Source organism: Schistocerca americana, chromosome 8, assembly GCF_021461395.2.
Source record: "Schistocerca americana isolate TAMUIC-IGC-003095 chromosome 8, iqSchAmer2.1, whole genome shotgun sequence".
Classification (NCBI taxonomy): Eukaryota; Metazoa; Arthropoda; class Insecta; order Orthoptera; family Acrididae; genus Schistocerca; species Schistocerca americana.
The window spans coordinates 494,547,619-494,563,289 of record NC_060126.1 but is presented as its reverse complement, the minus strand read 5'-3'; positions in this window follow the sequence as shown (position 1 = coordinate 494,563,289).

Here is a 15,671-nt window from a genome sequence, read left to right as displayed (position 1 = left end):
ACCTCGTTGACGACATATAAAACAAAATACTTCTGCCAATGTGGCATGACATTGTTACAACGTGCTGACATGAGGAAAGTTTCTAACCGATTTCTCATACACAAACAGCACTTGACCTCCGTTGCCTGGTGAAACGTTGTTGTGACGCCTCGTGTAAGGAGGAGAAATTCGTACCATCACGTTTCCGACTTTGATAAAGGTCGGATTGTAGCCTATCGGGATTGCGGTTGTAACGTATTACTATGTTTATGAGGTTGCTCATCGAGCCATATACGTTATCTCGCATTTCTACATGCTTCTCTCACACAAATAATGATAAAATTCAGAAATTCAGAGTCGCCACCAGCCCAAGCCCTCCCTAACCATTTAGAAAAAACGGAGCTGTACAATTATTAGTTTAATTAGTTCAATTATTTAATTACAAGTACGCAAATTTCTTTAAGCAGCCAGATAAATACCACTCCATGTCGTGCATGAAGCAACTTGATTAATTTAGGAATGGAAATCAGTGTAAGGAGGTAAGATCGACACCAAAGAATTTATCTTTCACGTAAATTATTTATTGTAACTAAATTTTTGGTTGCACGTCCTAACTACACATAACTGGTGCCTGACTCGAAATATTTAAGTAAGAATTACGTGACAATGAAACAGAGCACAATTTAACTACAGCAAGCAGAAACACAAAGACGGTGGTGGTAGACAATTATACTATCATCTCCTTTGCATTAATACCATAACAATATCAAAGTGAGATTTGCATTACGATTCTATGCATGCTCTATTCTGGGCAGATGTTTAACCAATACACAAGGCTGTGCGATAATTATTTATCATAATAACTGCTTCTGCTGCCTCCAAACGACCGAACTAGAGCACATGGTGCATTCTGACTCAAACTGTTGTGCTGCTTTGCAGAAAGCGCACGAAAGAACTGATATTCTTGCAGAAATTATAGCTCACTAAACAAGCAAACTGTTAAAATAAAGCCTATTGCGGTGCCATGGTGAACCAGAAGGGTCATTGATTACCAAACACGTGCCACAAAATCGACACACAAAGACAAAAGCAATTTCCACAAAATATAAAATAAAAAATCATTAAAAAAATAACTCGCTTCACACACTTCAGGTAAGCTAAAGTTCTTAACTGTTTCACCTGTTAAACATAACGAAAACCTAACTCAATCTGATTCCTATCACCTGAAACCCTCCTTAAGAGCTACGATCCGTACTCACCATGCGTTCACCGAAGAGTACCCCTTTCTCCTTCCAGATTACCTAGCTCCCAGTGCAGCGGAAGCTACCAGAGGCATAGACCTCCGTCACCAACCTCACACACAAAAACAGCCTTCGACACAGCGTTCGATTAACATGGGTAAACCTCTCTGTTCAGGTACTGGAAACCTAAGTTGGTCATCCTGTGCTTTCCTTCAAACGATAAGCAACACCGTCTGCTCCCAGCAGACGATGACCAACTCAGCGATTCCCACAAAACAAAACCGAAACCCCACATTAAAACACACATAATATTCAGCAGGCCTTATAATAGTACTCAGTCTTTCTGGAAGAGTTCATGAATTGAGCTAAAATCAGGTAGTAACGTGAGTAAGTTGTACCGAATTCGACAAGCGTCTTATGAAACGACTTGACTAAGACGTTTACCGATTTATCGTATCGCGACATTGCTGCATGTATTGGTCGAGATCCAATTACTGTTAGCAGAATATGGCATCGGTGGGTTCAGGAGGGAAATACGGAACGCCGTGCTGGATCCCAACGGCCTCGTATCACTAGCAGTCGAGATGACAGGCATCTTATTCGCATGGATGTAACGGATCGTGCAGCCACGTCTCGATCCCTGAGTCAACAGATGGGGACGTTTGAAAGACAACAACCATCTGCAGAAACAGTTCGACGACGTTTGCAGTAGCATGGACTATCAGCTCGGAGACCATGGCTGCGATTACCCTTGACGCTGCATCACAGACAGGAGCGCCTTAGATGGAGGACTCAATGACGAACCTGGGTGCACGAATGGCAAAACGTTACTTTTTCGGATGAATCCAGGTTCTGTTTATAGCATCATGATGGTCGAATCCGTGTTTGGCGACATCACGGTTAACGCACATTGGAAGCGTGTATTCGTCATCGCCATACTGGCGTATCACCCGGCGTGATGGTATGGGGTGCCATTGGTTACACGTCTCGGTCACCTCTTGTTCGCATTGACGGCACTTTGAACAGTGGACGTTATATTTCAGATGTGTTACGACCAGTGGCTCTACCCTTCATTCAATCCCTGCGAAACCCTACATTTCAGCAGGATAATGCACGACCGCATGTTGCAGGTCCAATACGGGCCTTGCTGGATACAGAAAATGTTCGACTGCTGCCCTGGCCAGCACATTCTCCAGTTCTCTCACCAATTGGAAACGTCTGTTCAATGGTGACCGAGCAACTGGCTCGTCACACTACGCCAGTCACTACTCTCGATGAACTGTGGTATCATGTTGAGGCTGCATAGGCAGCTGTACCCGTACATGCCATCCAAGCTCTGTTTGATTGAATGCCCAGGGGTATCAAGGCCGTTATTACGCCCAGAGGTGGTTGTTCTGGGTACTGATTTCTCAAGATCAATGCACTCAAATTGCGTGAAAATGTAATCACATGTCAGTTCTAGTATAATATATTTGTCCAATTAATACCCGTGTATCGTCTGCATTTCTTCTTGGTTTAGCAATTTTAATGGCCAGTAGTGTATATTCTCATTAGGTGTACTAGATCACTAACATTTAAAGCAAACGGTTCAAACAGTATATCCTACATTTATTAGATTACACTCATCGTTCAACATTTCAATGATATTTACTTTTTGAGGAGCCGTATGTATACTCCCTGTTCCATTTATTTGTTTCTGGTTTCTTTGCGCCGATTATTGGCGTTGTTATTCGCCTGCCTCGATTCCTCTTTTACTGTAGTCTTGATTTTGTCCTTCCTCTATACGTCGGTGGTCTTCATCGCATTCCTGAAACACACACTGCAGGGCGTTCCTTCTATCAGGGTCCCTTCTACAAAATCACATTGCAATGTAAAATTCATGGCGCACTTAGGCGCACTCAGAAAGCCTCCGTTACAGGCCGTTCATGCTCAACGGCGTCTTTATCGACGGGCAATGGCGCTCTTTACGGCGCATCTACAGCATAACCTAAACCACATTGTATATGTTCATTTGTCCGTTTCCCCTCTATTAGGGTATCTGTGACTGTATATTCCGTTCCTGCGTGGTTACAACCTACTTGAGAATACTTCTATATTGCAAGCCTGTCTAGACTTAACTTGGTGGCCGAAGATTTATTACGACACATCTTGTCGGGGCACAACCAAAGAAACAATCGATTCAGTGTACTAATTTACATGCCAGTAATGGACTGTTTAACTGTGACCTTAGCCGGCCGGTGTGACCGAGCAGTTCTAGGCGCTGCAGTCTGGAACCGCGCGACCGCTACTGTCGCAGGTTCGAATCCTGCTTCGGGCATGGATGTGTGTGTCGTCCTTACGTTACTTAGGTTTAAGTAGTTCTAAGTTCTAGGGGACTGATGACCTCAGATGTTAAGTCCCATAGTGCTCAAAGCCTTTATTTGAGTTGTGACCTTAGCTGTTTGTGTTTCGAACTTACCTATTGCCTACGCTACCAGGAGATGCATTATCACTTTCATGCTTTCCACAGCTTAATGTTCGTGATATGGTGCAATCCAAGACTCTTCCTTATTCGTATTGTTTCTATTTGCACCGCGTTTGGGTGTACGACGGATCGTACACGAAATGGTCCTACATACAAATTAAAAAACGCACAACATAGGTGCCGGTGTTTCTTCGACAACCTATGGGATCTCACAAGTAGTTTCGTACACCTCTGTATATCTATTTCTCTGAACGGCCCTTTGTGCTGCCATCGCTTTCAACCTTCTGCTTCCCTTGTAATTCGTTCTATGACTTGTCGCACTATGTGGGAGCGTCATTGTCTCCTAACGGGTGGGAATTCGATGAATTCTCTTACTCTATCCTGGGAACGCTCATTTCTGAGCACTGTCACGGGGCTGTATCCTGTTGGCCCATGCGGCATGCTATTTACAATGTCCTGAAAGTCACTCACGTACATCGCCCATTCCCTGTGATGCTTGTGGCAGTGAATCCTGCATAGCTTTACTAACTCTTTCATAACACTTCCTGTGGGGTTCTTCTTTGGCCTGTATCTGGATATGAGGATTGCGGAAAATGGCTCTGAATGCTATGGGACTTAACATCTGAGGTCATCAGTCCCATAGGACTTAGAACTACTTACAACTAACCAACCTAACGACAATACACACTTCCATGCCCGAGGCAGGATTCAAACCTGCGACCGTAGTGGTCACGCTGTTCCAGACTGAAGCGCCTAGAACCGATCGGCCACAACGACCGTCTTGCCAGAGTACATTTACATTTTCTGTATCAAAATTGCGGTCCATTGTCGGAGATGACTTTTCAAACATCCCCCACTTTGTAGCATCCCCCTCACTTGTCGACCTTAATGACAGTGAAAATTAAACCGCGTGCTCCTTATGGAAATTTGGGAAAAGCAATCTTCACCGAAGTTAATTCCTCAGTAAAGAGAGAGGAAAGGGTTGCATCTAAATAAAAGGAAAAATGCAAATGAAATTGGTGAAAATTAATTTTGAGAAAATGGTAAAATTAATAAAGAAAGTAAACGTTTGAGAAAATGGTAAAATTAATGAAGAAAGTAAATGTGTGGTCCTTACGTTAACAATTAATTGTTGTTAATTAGATATTTGAGATTTGGGGAAAATTACGGTCGTCAGTCCTATGGACAACTACTATAATAACTGAAAATGAAAGATTAATGCACATATAAGTAGCACTAAAGGCGTGGCAACTGGAGGTTGACACGTGTTGTGTGAAAACTGAATGTTTGTCAGAAGTAATAAATTTCGCTACACTCTGACTTAATTTACCAAAAGAAGTAATAAAACCGAATTCAACAAAATAAGGTTAGTCTTGCGATACCTCAACAATCATTTCAAAAGCTACTTGAATCTACGCAATTTAGAAATAAGATATTTAACTTTGAACTTGAATTAAATGATTCCGAACAATTAACAGTAGTAAAATTTAGTATGTACCGAGCTGAGCTGAAGTCACAGGTAAACTAAAATATGGTAACAAAACTCGCACTCTTAATTTCTGCACGTGTAAACTAAATATTGTAGCCAGCTATGAATACTTTAACTGAAATTTGAAATTAAAGCAGTGAAATGGAATGATATTACTTTAACGCTGGCGTATTAATTTCAACGACACTCGGGTTCATTTCAGAAAAGGACGGGAGCCTGCTTGGTAATGCAATTCGGACAATGAGCAACAAAGGTTCATGCTAAGTTGATGTATTTTTTATGCAACAGTTTGAAAAGCTGAGGTCTGCCATACAGTTCTAAAACTTTACGTGCTTTTAGACTTCATTGATGGTTTATTGAAGGTTTGAAGCCGTCGATTGAGCAGGTGGCGACAGTCACTCATTGTCGGCTGTCGCTGTTGCAGAAGCTGGATGTTGGTGTGCCTTCTTCTCGACACGGTCACCAGGCGAAATGGGCTCTTGATGTGCGCCACCTAATGCTTCCCGTCCACGACACCGTGTCAGAAACTATCATAGCAGGTCGAGCGTAATTACATGCAGCCAAACCCCGAAAGCGCGGCAACTCGCGGGAGTGTCACACAACACACCTGCTCCGCTGCCCTACTCCAGTCATACTCCCCTCTGCCCGCGCTCCATGCAGCAGAATTAACACTACCAAAGATCCTAAACACTTTGGTTCTCCACACGACCTATCGATGTAATCGTTCGATAGCATAGTTTTCCATATGCAAGACCCAGCGTAAAAATACAAATAATATATACAAAACAAACCATCGACATAAATGCATAAATATATATATACAAATAGTAAAACAATTACAATATATAGAGACACAGATATGTCATATCTTCAGGTAACAAAATAAGGAAAAATAATTATAGTACAATAGATGGAAATAGGAGGATATGCACTTCCGGCCTTACACGTGCCCCACATTGTCTCAGGACGTTCGTGTAGCCTAAACAGACTCAGAAAATGTCCCAAAAAGGAAACGAAACAGCGGAAATGCATATGCTCGAAACATCAAGAAACTTTAGCAACAGGCGAATTGACCATAAATCAACTTTTAGACCATAATAATTGACTGGAGATACTCCTAACCTTACTCCACTCTGTCATCTTACACAAAAGTAAACAGGTTGACAACATATTAAAATTCATAGAAAACATAGAAAGTCGTTTAGATATTCTAAAATCAGCAAAATTCCTAACAGTATCAAGAAATGCGATACTATTTACAAAATTAATCAGAGTGTATGGTCATAAAAACAGGTAGATCAAATTACGCAAATTAATAATTAGTTACATATAATACACATTTTTATATAACCATTTCATAATTAATATTCTCGCCATGAGAGTCCACTTAACGCTAAACAAGAAAATAATATACATCAGATCAACTAAAACATAAATATTGACAGCTGAATTCTTTCACATCAGCTGTCCGGGAAGAAAAACAACGCCGCCTTCCATCTACATCTACATCTACATCCATACTCCGCAAGCCACCTGACGGTGTGTGGCGGAGGGTACCTTGAGTACCTCTATCGGTTCTCCCTTCTATTCCAGTCTCGTATTGTTCGTGGAAAGAAGGATTGTCGGTATGCCTCTGTGTGGGCTCTAATCTCTCTGATTTTGTCCTCATGGTCTCTTCGCGAGATATACATAGGAGGGAGCAATATACTGCTTGACTCTTCGGTGAAGGTATGTTCTAAAAACTTTGACAAAAGCCCGTACCGAGCTACTGAGTGTCTCTCCTGCAGAGTCTTCCACTGGAGTTTATCTATCATCTCCGTAACGCTTTCGCGATTACTAAATGATCCTGTAACGAAGCGCGCTGCTCTCCGTTGGATCTTCTCTATATCTTCTATCAACCCTATCTGGTATGGATCCCACACTGCTGAGCAGTATTCAAGCAGTGGGCGGACAAGCGTACTGTAACCTACTTCCTTTGTTTTCGGATTACATTTCCTTAGGATTCTTCCAATGAATCTCAGTCTGGAATCTGCTTTACCGACGATCAACATTATATGATCATTCCATTTTAAATCACTCCTAATGCGTACTCCCAGATAATTTATGGTATTAACTGCTTCCAGTTGCTGACCTGCTACTTTGTAGCTATATGATAAAGAATATATCTTTCTGTGTATTCGCAGCACATTACACTTGTCTACATTGAGATTCAATTGCCATTCCCTGCACCACGCGTCAATTCGCTGCAGATCCTCCTGCATTTCAGTACAAATTTCCATTGTTACAACCTCTCGATACACCACAGCATCATCCGCAAAAAGCCTCAGTGAACTTCCGATGTCATCCACAAGGTCATTTATGTATATTGTGAATAGCAACGGTCCTATGACACTCCCCTGCGGCACACCTGAAATCACTCTTACTTCGGAAGACCTCTCTCCATTGAGAATGACATGCTGCGTCCTGTTATATAGGAACTCCTCAATCCAATCACACAATTGGTGTGATAGTCCATATGCTCTTACTTTGTTCATTAAACGACTGTGGGGAACTGTATCGAACGCCTTGCGGAAGTCAAGAAACACGGCATCTAGCTGTGAACCCGTGTCTATGGCCCTCTGAGTCTCGTGGACGAATAGCGCGAGCTGGGTTTCACATGACCGTCTTTTTCGAAACCCATGCTGATTCCTACAGAGTAGATTGCTTGTCTCCAGAAAAGTCATTATACTCGAACACAATACGTGTTCCAAAATTCTACAACTGATCGACGTTAGAGATATAGGTCTATCGTTCTGCACATCTGCTCGACGTCCCTTCTTGAAAACGGGGGTGACCTGTGCCCTTTTCCAATCCTTTGGAACGCTACGCTCTTCTAGAGACCTACGGTACACCGCTGCAAGAAGGAGGGCAAGTTCCTTAGCGTACTCTGTGTAATATTGAACTGGTATCCCATCAGGTCCAGAGGCCTTTCCTCTTTCGAGCGATTTTAATTGTTTCTCTATCCCTCTGTCGTCTATTTCGATATCTACCATTTTGTCATCTGTGCGACAATCTAGAGAAGGAACTACAGTGCAATCTTCCTCTGTGAAACAACTTTGGAAAAAGACATTTAGTCTGTCATCCTCTCTTTCAGTACCATTTTGGTCACAGAGTGTCTGGACATTTTGTTTTGACCCACCTACAGCTTTGACATAAGACCAAAATTTCTTAGGATTTTCTGCGAAGTCAGTACATAGAACTTTACTTTCGAATTCATTGAACGCCTCTCGCATAGCCCTCCTCACACTACATTTCGCTTCGCGTAATTTTTGTTTGTCTGCAAGGTTTTGGCTATGTTTATGTTTGCTGTGAAGTTCCCTTTGCTTCCGCAGCAGTTTTCTAACTCGCTTGTTGTACCACGGTAGCTCTTTTCCATCTCTTACGATCTTGATTGGCATATACTCATCTAACGCATTAAGTACGACGGTTTTGAACTTTGTCCACTGATCCTCAACACTATCTGTACTTGAGACAAAACTTTTGTGTTGAGCCAACAATCTGCTTTTTGTCACTTTTTCTAAACAGAAAAATCTTCCTACCCTTTTTAATATTCCTATTTACGGCTGAAATCATCGATGCCGTAACCTCTTTATGATCGCTGATTCCCTGTTCTGCGTCAACTTTTTCAAATAGTTCGGGTCTGTTTGTCACCAGAAGGTCTAATATGTTATCGCCACGAGTCGGTTCTCTGTTTAACTGCTCAAGGTAGTTTTCAGATGAAGCACTTAAAAAAATTTCACTGGATTCTTTGTCCCTGCCACCCGTTATGAACGTCTGAGTCTTCCAGTCTATATCTGGCAAATTAAAATCTCCACCCAGAACTATAACATGGTGGGGAAATCTACTCGAAATATTTTCCAAATTATCCTTCAGGTGCTCAGCCACAACAGCTGCTGAGCCAAGGGGCCTACAGAGACATCCAATTACCATGTCTGAGCCTGCTTTAACCGTGACCTTCACCCAAATCATTTCACATTTCGGATCTCCGTCAATTTCCTTCGATACTATTGCACTTTTTATCGCTATAAGCACGTCTCCCCCTTCACTGTCCAGCCTGTCTCTGCGGTATACATTCCAATCTGAGTTCCATACTCTCAAGTACAAAGAATACCGAGAGCGGCACAAGAGCCGACAGCGGCTCCGCCTCGCCAGTATTGTTGCGCACGCCTGTGTGGCATGCATGATCTCACGCGCCTGTGTAATGGCATTTTCAGAACGTCAGTTTCACTGAATCCTTTCGGAAAAAATTCACTCCAGAGTAATCTCAAGGAGTCCATTAATACCATCACTGTGCGTAATTCAACACTGTCCACCATCACACGCATCTACTAGCCAGAAACTTAAGAAAGCGTCGAAGTACATCGGCAATGACTAGTAACACACCTATTCATGAAACCTTACAGCTAGTTACAAAATCATATTTACATTTCTTAATCTACTGGGACACAGCTGAAAACTTAAACTAGCAACTTGGATTTTTCAATTGATTAATAATCAGTTACTCTTAAATCATTTAGTCAAAATTAATTACTTATTAATTACAACTTCCTTAATGTTGAAACGTCCCCTTAGAAAAATTATTCATGACTGTGCTTAAACTGAAACATAATATTTTTGGCTCAAAGCAATCTGCCTTTCAAAAATCCCTACAAAAGAATGGCCCTGACTAACATTAACCTATGTTGTTGTTGTGGTCTTCAGTCCTGAGACTGGTTTGATGCAGCTCTCCATGCTACTCTATCCTGTGCAAGCTTCTTCATCTCCCAGGACCTACTGCAAACTACATCCTTCTGAATCTGCTAGGTGTATTCATCTCTTGGTCTCCCTCTACGATTTTTACCGTCTACGCTGCCCTCCAATGCTAAATTTGTGATTCCTTGATGCCTCAAAACATGTCCTACCAACCGATCCCTTCTTCTAGTCAAGTTGTGCCACAAACTTCTCTTCTCCCCAATCCTATTCAATACCTCCTCATTAGTTACGTGATCTACTCACCTTATCTTCAGCATTCTTCTGTAGCACCACATTTCGAAAGCTTCTATTCTCTTCCTGTCCAAACTAGTTATCGTCCATGTTTCACTTCCATACATGGCTACACTCCATAAAAATACTTTCAGAAACGACTTCCTGACACTTAAATCTATACTCGATGTTAACAAATTTCTCTTCTTCAGAAACGATTTCCTTGCCATTGCCAGTCTACATTTTATATCCTCTCTACTTCGACCATCATCAGTTATTTTACTCCCTAAATAGCAAAACTCCTTTACTACTTTAAGTGTCTCATTTCCTAATCTAATTTCCTCAGCATCACCCGATTTAATTTGGCTACATTCCATTATACTCGTTTTGCTTTTATTGATATTCATCTTATATCTTCCTTTCAAGACACTGTCCATTCCGTTCAACATCTCTTCCAAGTCCTTTGCTGTCTCTAACAGAATTACAATGTCATCGGCGAATCTCAAAGTTTTTACTTCTTCTCCATGAATTTTAATACCTACTCCGAATTTTTCTTTTGTTTCCTTTACTGCTTGCTCAATATACAGATTGAATAATATCGGGGAGAGGCTACAGCCCTGTCTCACTCCTTTCCCAAGCACTGCTTCCCTTTCATGTCCCTCGACTCTTATAACTGCCATCTGGTTTCTGTACAAATTGTAAATAGCCTTTCCCTCCCTGTATTTTACCCCTGCCACCCCCAGAATTTGAAAGAGAGTATTCCAGTTAACGTTGTCAAAAGCTTTCTCTAAGTCTACAATTGCTAGAAACGTAGGGTTGCCTTTTCTTAATCTTTCTTCTAAGATAAGTCGTAAGGTTTGTATTGCCTCACGTGTTCCAACATTTCTACGGAATCCAAACTGATCTTCCCCGAGGTCCACTTCTACCAGTTTTTCCATTCGTCTGCAAAGAATTCGCGTTAGTATTTTGCAGCAGTGACTTATTAAACTGATAGTTCGGTAATTTTCACATCTGTCAACACCTGCTTTCTTTGGGATTGGAATTATTATATTGTTCTTGAAGTCTGAGGGTATTTCGCCTGTTTCATACATCTTGCTCACCAGATGGTAGAGTTTTGTCATGACTGGCTCTCCCAAGGCCATCAGTAGTTCTAATGGAAAGTTGTCTACTCCCGGGGCCTTGTTACGACTCAGGTCTTTCATTGCTCTGTCAAACTCTTCACGCAGTATCTTATCTCCAATTACGTCTTCATCTACATCCTCTTCCATTTCAATAATATTGTCCTCAAGTACATCGCTATTGTATAAACCCTCTATATACTCCTTCCATCTTTCTACCTTCCCTTCTTTGCTTAGAACTGGGTTGCCATCTGAGCTCTTGATATTCATACAAGTGGTTCTCTTCTCTCCAAAGGTCTCTTTAATTTTCCTGTAGGCAGTATCTATCTTACCCCTAGTGAGACAAGCCTCTACATCCTTACATTTGTCCTCTAGCCATCCCTGCTTAGCCATTTTGCACTTCCTGTCGATCTCATTTTTGAGACGTTTGTATTCCTTTTTGCCTGCTTCATTTACTGCATTTTTATTATTTCTCCTTTCATCAATTAAACTCTATATTTCTTCTGTTACCCAAGGATTTCTATTAGCCCTCGTCTTTTTACCTACTTGATTCTCTGCTAGGTTCACTACTTCATCCCTCAGAGCTACCCATTCTTCTTCTACCGTATTTCTTTCCCCCATTCCTGTCAATTGTTCCCTTATGCTCTCCCTGGAACTCTGTACAACCTCTGGTTCTTTCAGTTTATCCAGGTCCCGTCTCCTTAAATTCCTGTCTTTTTGCAGTTTCTTCAGTTTCAATCTGCAGTTCATAACCAATAGATTGTGGTCAGAATCCACATCTGCCCCTGGAAATATCTTACAATTTAAAACCTGATTCCTAAATCTCTGTCTTACCATAATGTAATCTATCTGATACCTTTTAGTATCTCCAGGATTCTTCCAGGTATACAACCTTCATTCATGATTCTTGAACCAAGTGTTAGCCATGATTAAGTTATGCTCTGCACAAAATTCTACCAGGCGGCTTCCTCTTTTATTTCTTCCCCCCAATCCATATTCACCTACTATGTTTCCTTCTCTCCCTTTTCTTACTGACGAATTCCAGTCACCCATGACTATTAAATTTTCGTCTCCCTTCACTACCTGAATAATTTCTTTTATCTCGTCATACATTTCATCAATTTCTTCATCATCTGCAGAGCTAATTGGCATATAAACTTGTACTACTGTAGTAGGCATGGGCTTTGTGTCTATCTTGGCCACAATAATGCGTTCACTATGCTGTTTGTAGTAACTAACCCGCACTCCTATTTTTTTATTCATTATTAAACCTACTCCTGCATTACCCCTATTTGATTTTGTGTTTATAACCCTGTAGTCACCTGACCAGAAGTCTTGTTCCTCCTACCACCGAACTTCACTAATTCCCACTATATCTAACTTTAACCTATCCATTTCCCTTTTTAAATTTTCTAACCTACCTGCCTGATTAAGGGATGTGACATTCCACACTTTGATCCGTAGAATTCCAGTTTTCTTTCTCCTGACAATGACGTGCTCTTGAGTCAACAAATATAGAAATCAAAAACAATAGTTTTTATCCTTAATAAATGGAGCTACAATCGATGAAGCTTAATGAACTCAAGGCCTTAGCTAAGAGTTTAAATCTGAAACAATACTCTAAACTATGTAAAAATGAGTTGATAGAGTAAATTCAATTTCAAACACTATTTCCATATGCTACAGATATATTTGATGATAATAACAAACCAAAAAGAAAAATAAGAACTAAAAATGATCTATTGCTGATATAGAAGATAAAGATCCATCAACAATGAATATTAATGAACTTAAAAGTATAGCTAAACATTTAAATCTAAGTGGATATTCTAAATTACGTAAAAGTGATGTATTGAATTTAATTCAAAATAGTCAAACACTATTTCCATTTGCTACAGATTTATTTGAAAATCCTAATGAACGAAAAATTCATGTTTATCATTCAACTGACAAAGCATTCCAAAATAGATTACAAACATACAATATTGAAATCAACTTAAAAATTATAGATTCACAACACATTATGACAGTTAATAAAAGATAATCTGAAAATATACAATGGATTAAAAGTTAATCTAATAGTGTACTGTGAATTCAAATTGAATATTACTAATGAAATAAAAGAATTTAGATTCTCAACATACAACTATACAATCACAAATGAAAAAGATCTAAATAAATTTTATACAAAAGACAAACATCAAATATTAACACACATGCAAAATTTTCAAGATAGAGGATAGGCTGGATGTTAAATAGAGTAATTGGTTTACAATTAGGAATTAACAAATATACACCACTTAATGGTTCATCGTATATTGAACCACCAAAAACAATAAAAGATAGATAAGCATGTATAAACGTTAAGAATAATTATGAAAAATGTTTCTTGTGGTCTATAGCATCAGCATTATATCCAGCTGATAAACATGTTGATCGAACTAGTAACTATGTAGAATGTATGAAAAATTAGAAACTAAAATTGGTTAAATAGAATATCCAGTTAAAATTGATAATATACCTAAATATGAATGTATACTTAATATATCGATTAATGTGTATGCATATGATGAAAAGTATGAAATATATCCATTAAAGGTAACTAAAGATGAAAAATCAACACATATTGATTTATTATACATGAAAAATAATAACAACTCACATTATTGTTGGATTAAAATCTATCTCGATTAATTAGATCTCAGTGTACAAAACAGACTGAAAATATTCATCTATGTAAAATGTGCCTACAACACTTTAATTCAGAAAGTAAACTAAATACACCTAAAGAAGATTGTTCTAAAAATGAATCAGTTAAAATTAGAATACCAAATAAAGATGAATACATAACATTTAAGAATTATAAACATGCAATGCCTGTTCCATCTGTTATATATGTTGATTTTGAAAGCTTATTATTGAAAATGGACACATGTGAACCAAATCCAAATGAATTGTACACAATGAAATATAAAAAACATGTGTCATCTGGATTTTGTTACTATGTGAAATTCATTCATAATCATTATAAAGATCCTGTTGTTTATAGAGGACCAAATGCTGGAACTAAATTTATTGAGATGATTAAAAATGAAGTTGAAGAAATAGGACATATATATTCACAAATAGAACCAATGAAACAGTTAACACATGATCAAATAAAAATACATAACCCATCTAAAAGATGTACATTATGCGAATCACCATATACACCAAATAATAAAAAAGTACATCATCATGATCATTTAACTGGTAATTATATAGCACCATTGTGTAATGAATGTAATCCTAATCTAAAACAACCAACATTTGTGCCTATATTCTTACACAATCTAACTGGTTATGATTCGTATTTGTTAATAAAAGAACTTGGTTATGATGATAAGGAAATAGAATTGATACCAAATAATGAAGAAAAATATATAAGTTTTGGTAAACAAACAAATAATTTAAAAATGACATTTATTGATACATTTAGATTCATGGTATCATCATTAGATAAACTATCATCTAATTTGTCAAAAGATAAAATGAAAAATATTGAAATATTCTTTCAAAAAGATAAAGTAGATCTAGTTATTGGAAAAGGTGTTTACCCATATGATTATATGGATAGTTGGGATAGATTCAATGAAACACCATTACCACCTAAAAATGAATTCTATAGTAAGATAAATGAATGTAATATAAGTGATGATGATTATGAGCATGCAAAATTAGTATGGAATAAATTTAATATAAAAAATATGGGTGAATACCATGATTTATATTTGAAAACAGATGTGTTATTATTAGCTGATGTATCTGAGAACATAAGAGATACATGTATGAAAACATATGATTTAGATCCAACATGGTATTATACAGCACCTGGTTGGGATGCAATGTTAAAAATGACTAAACAATCACTTGAATTATTACATGGTTATGATATGATATTAATGGTTGAAAAAGGAATTAGAGGTGGTAAAGCACAATGTTGTAAAAGATATGTTAAAGCAAATAATAAACACATGAAAGATTACAATAAAAATAAGGAATCAAACTATTTAATGTAATTAGATGCTAATAATTAAATGGATATGCAATGTCACAATATTTACCATATGGTGGCTTTGAATGGGAAAAAATTTAGATATTGATGTAATGAACATCCCAGATAAATCTGAATATGGATATATATTAGAAGTTGATTTAGAATATCCAATTGAATTACATGACAAACATAAAAATTTACCATTAGCACAAGAAAATGGACATAAATTAATAACAACATTAAATAATAAACATAAATATGTTCTACAATACAGAAATTTGAAACAATATTTAAGATTAGGATTGAAATTAACAAAAATACATCATGCACTAAAATTCAGACA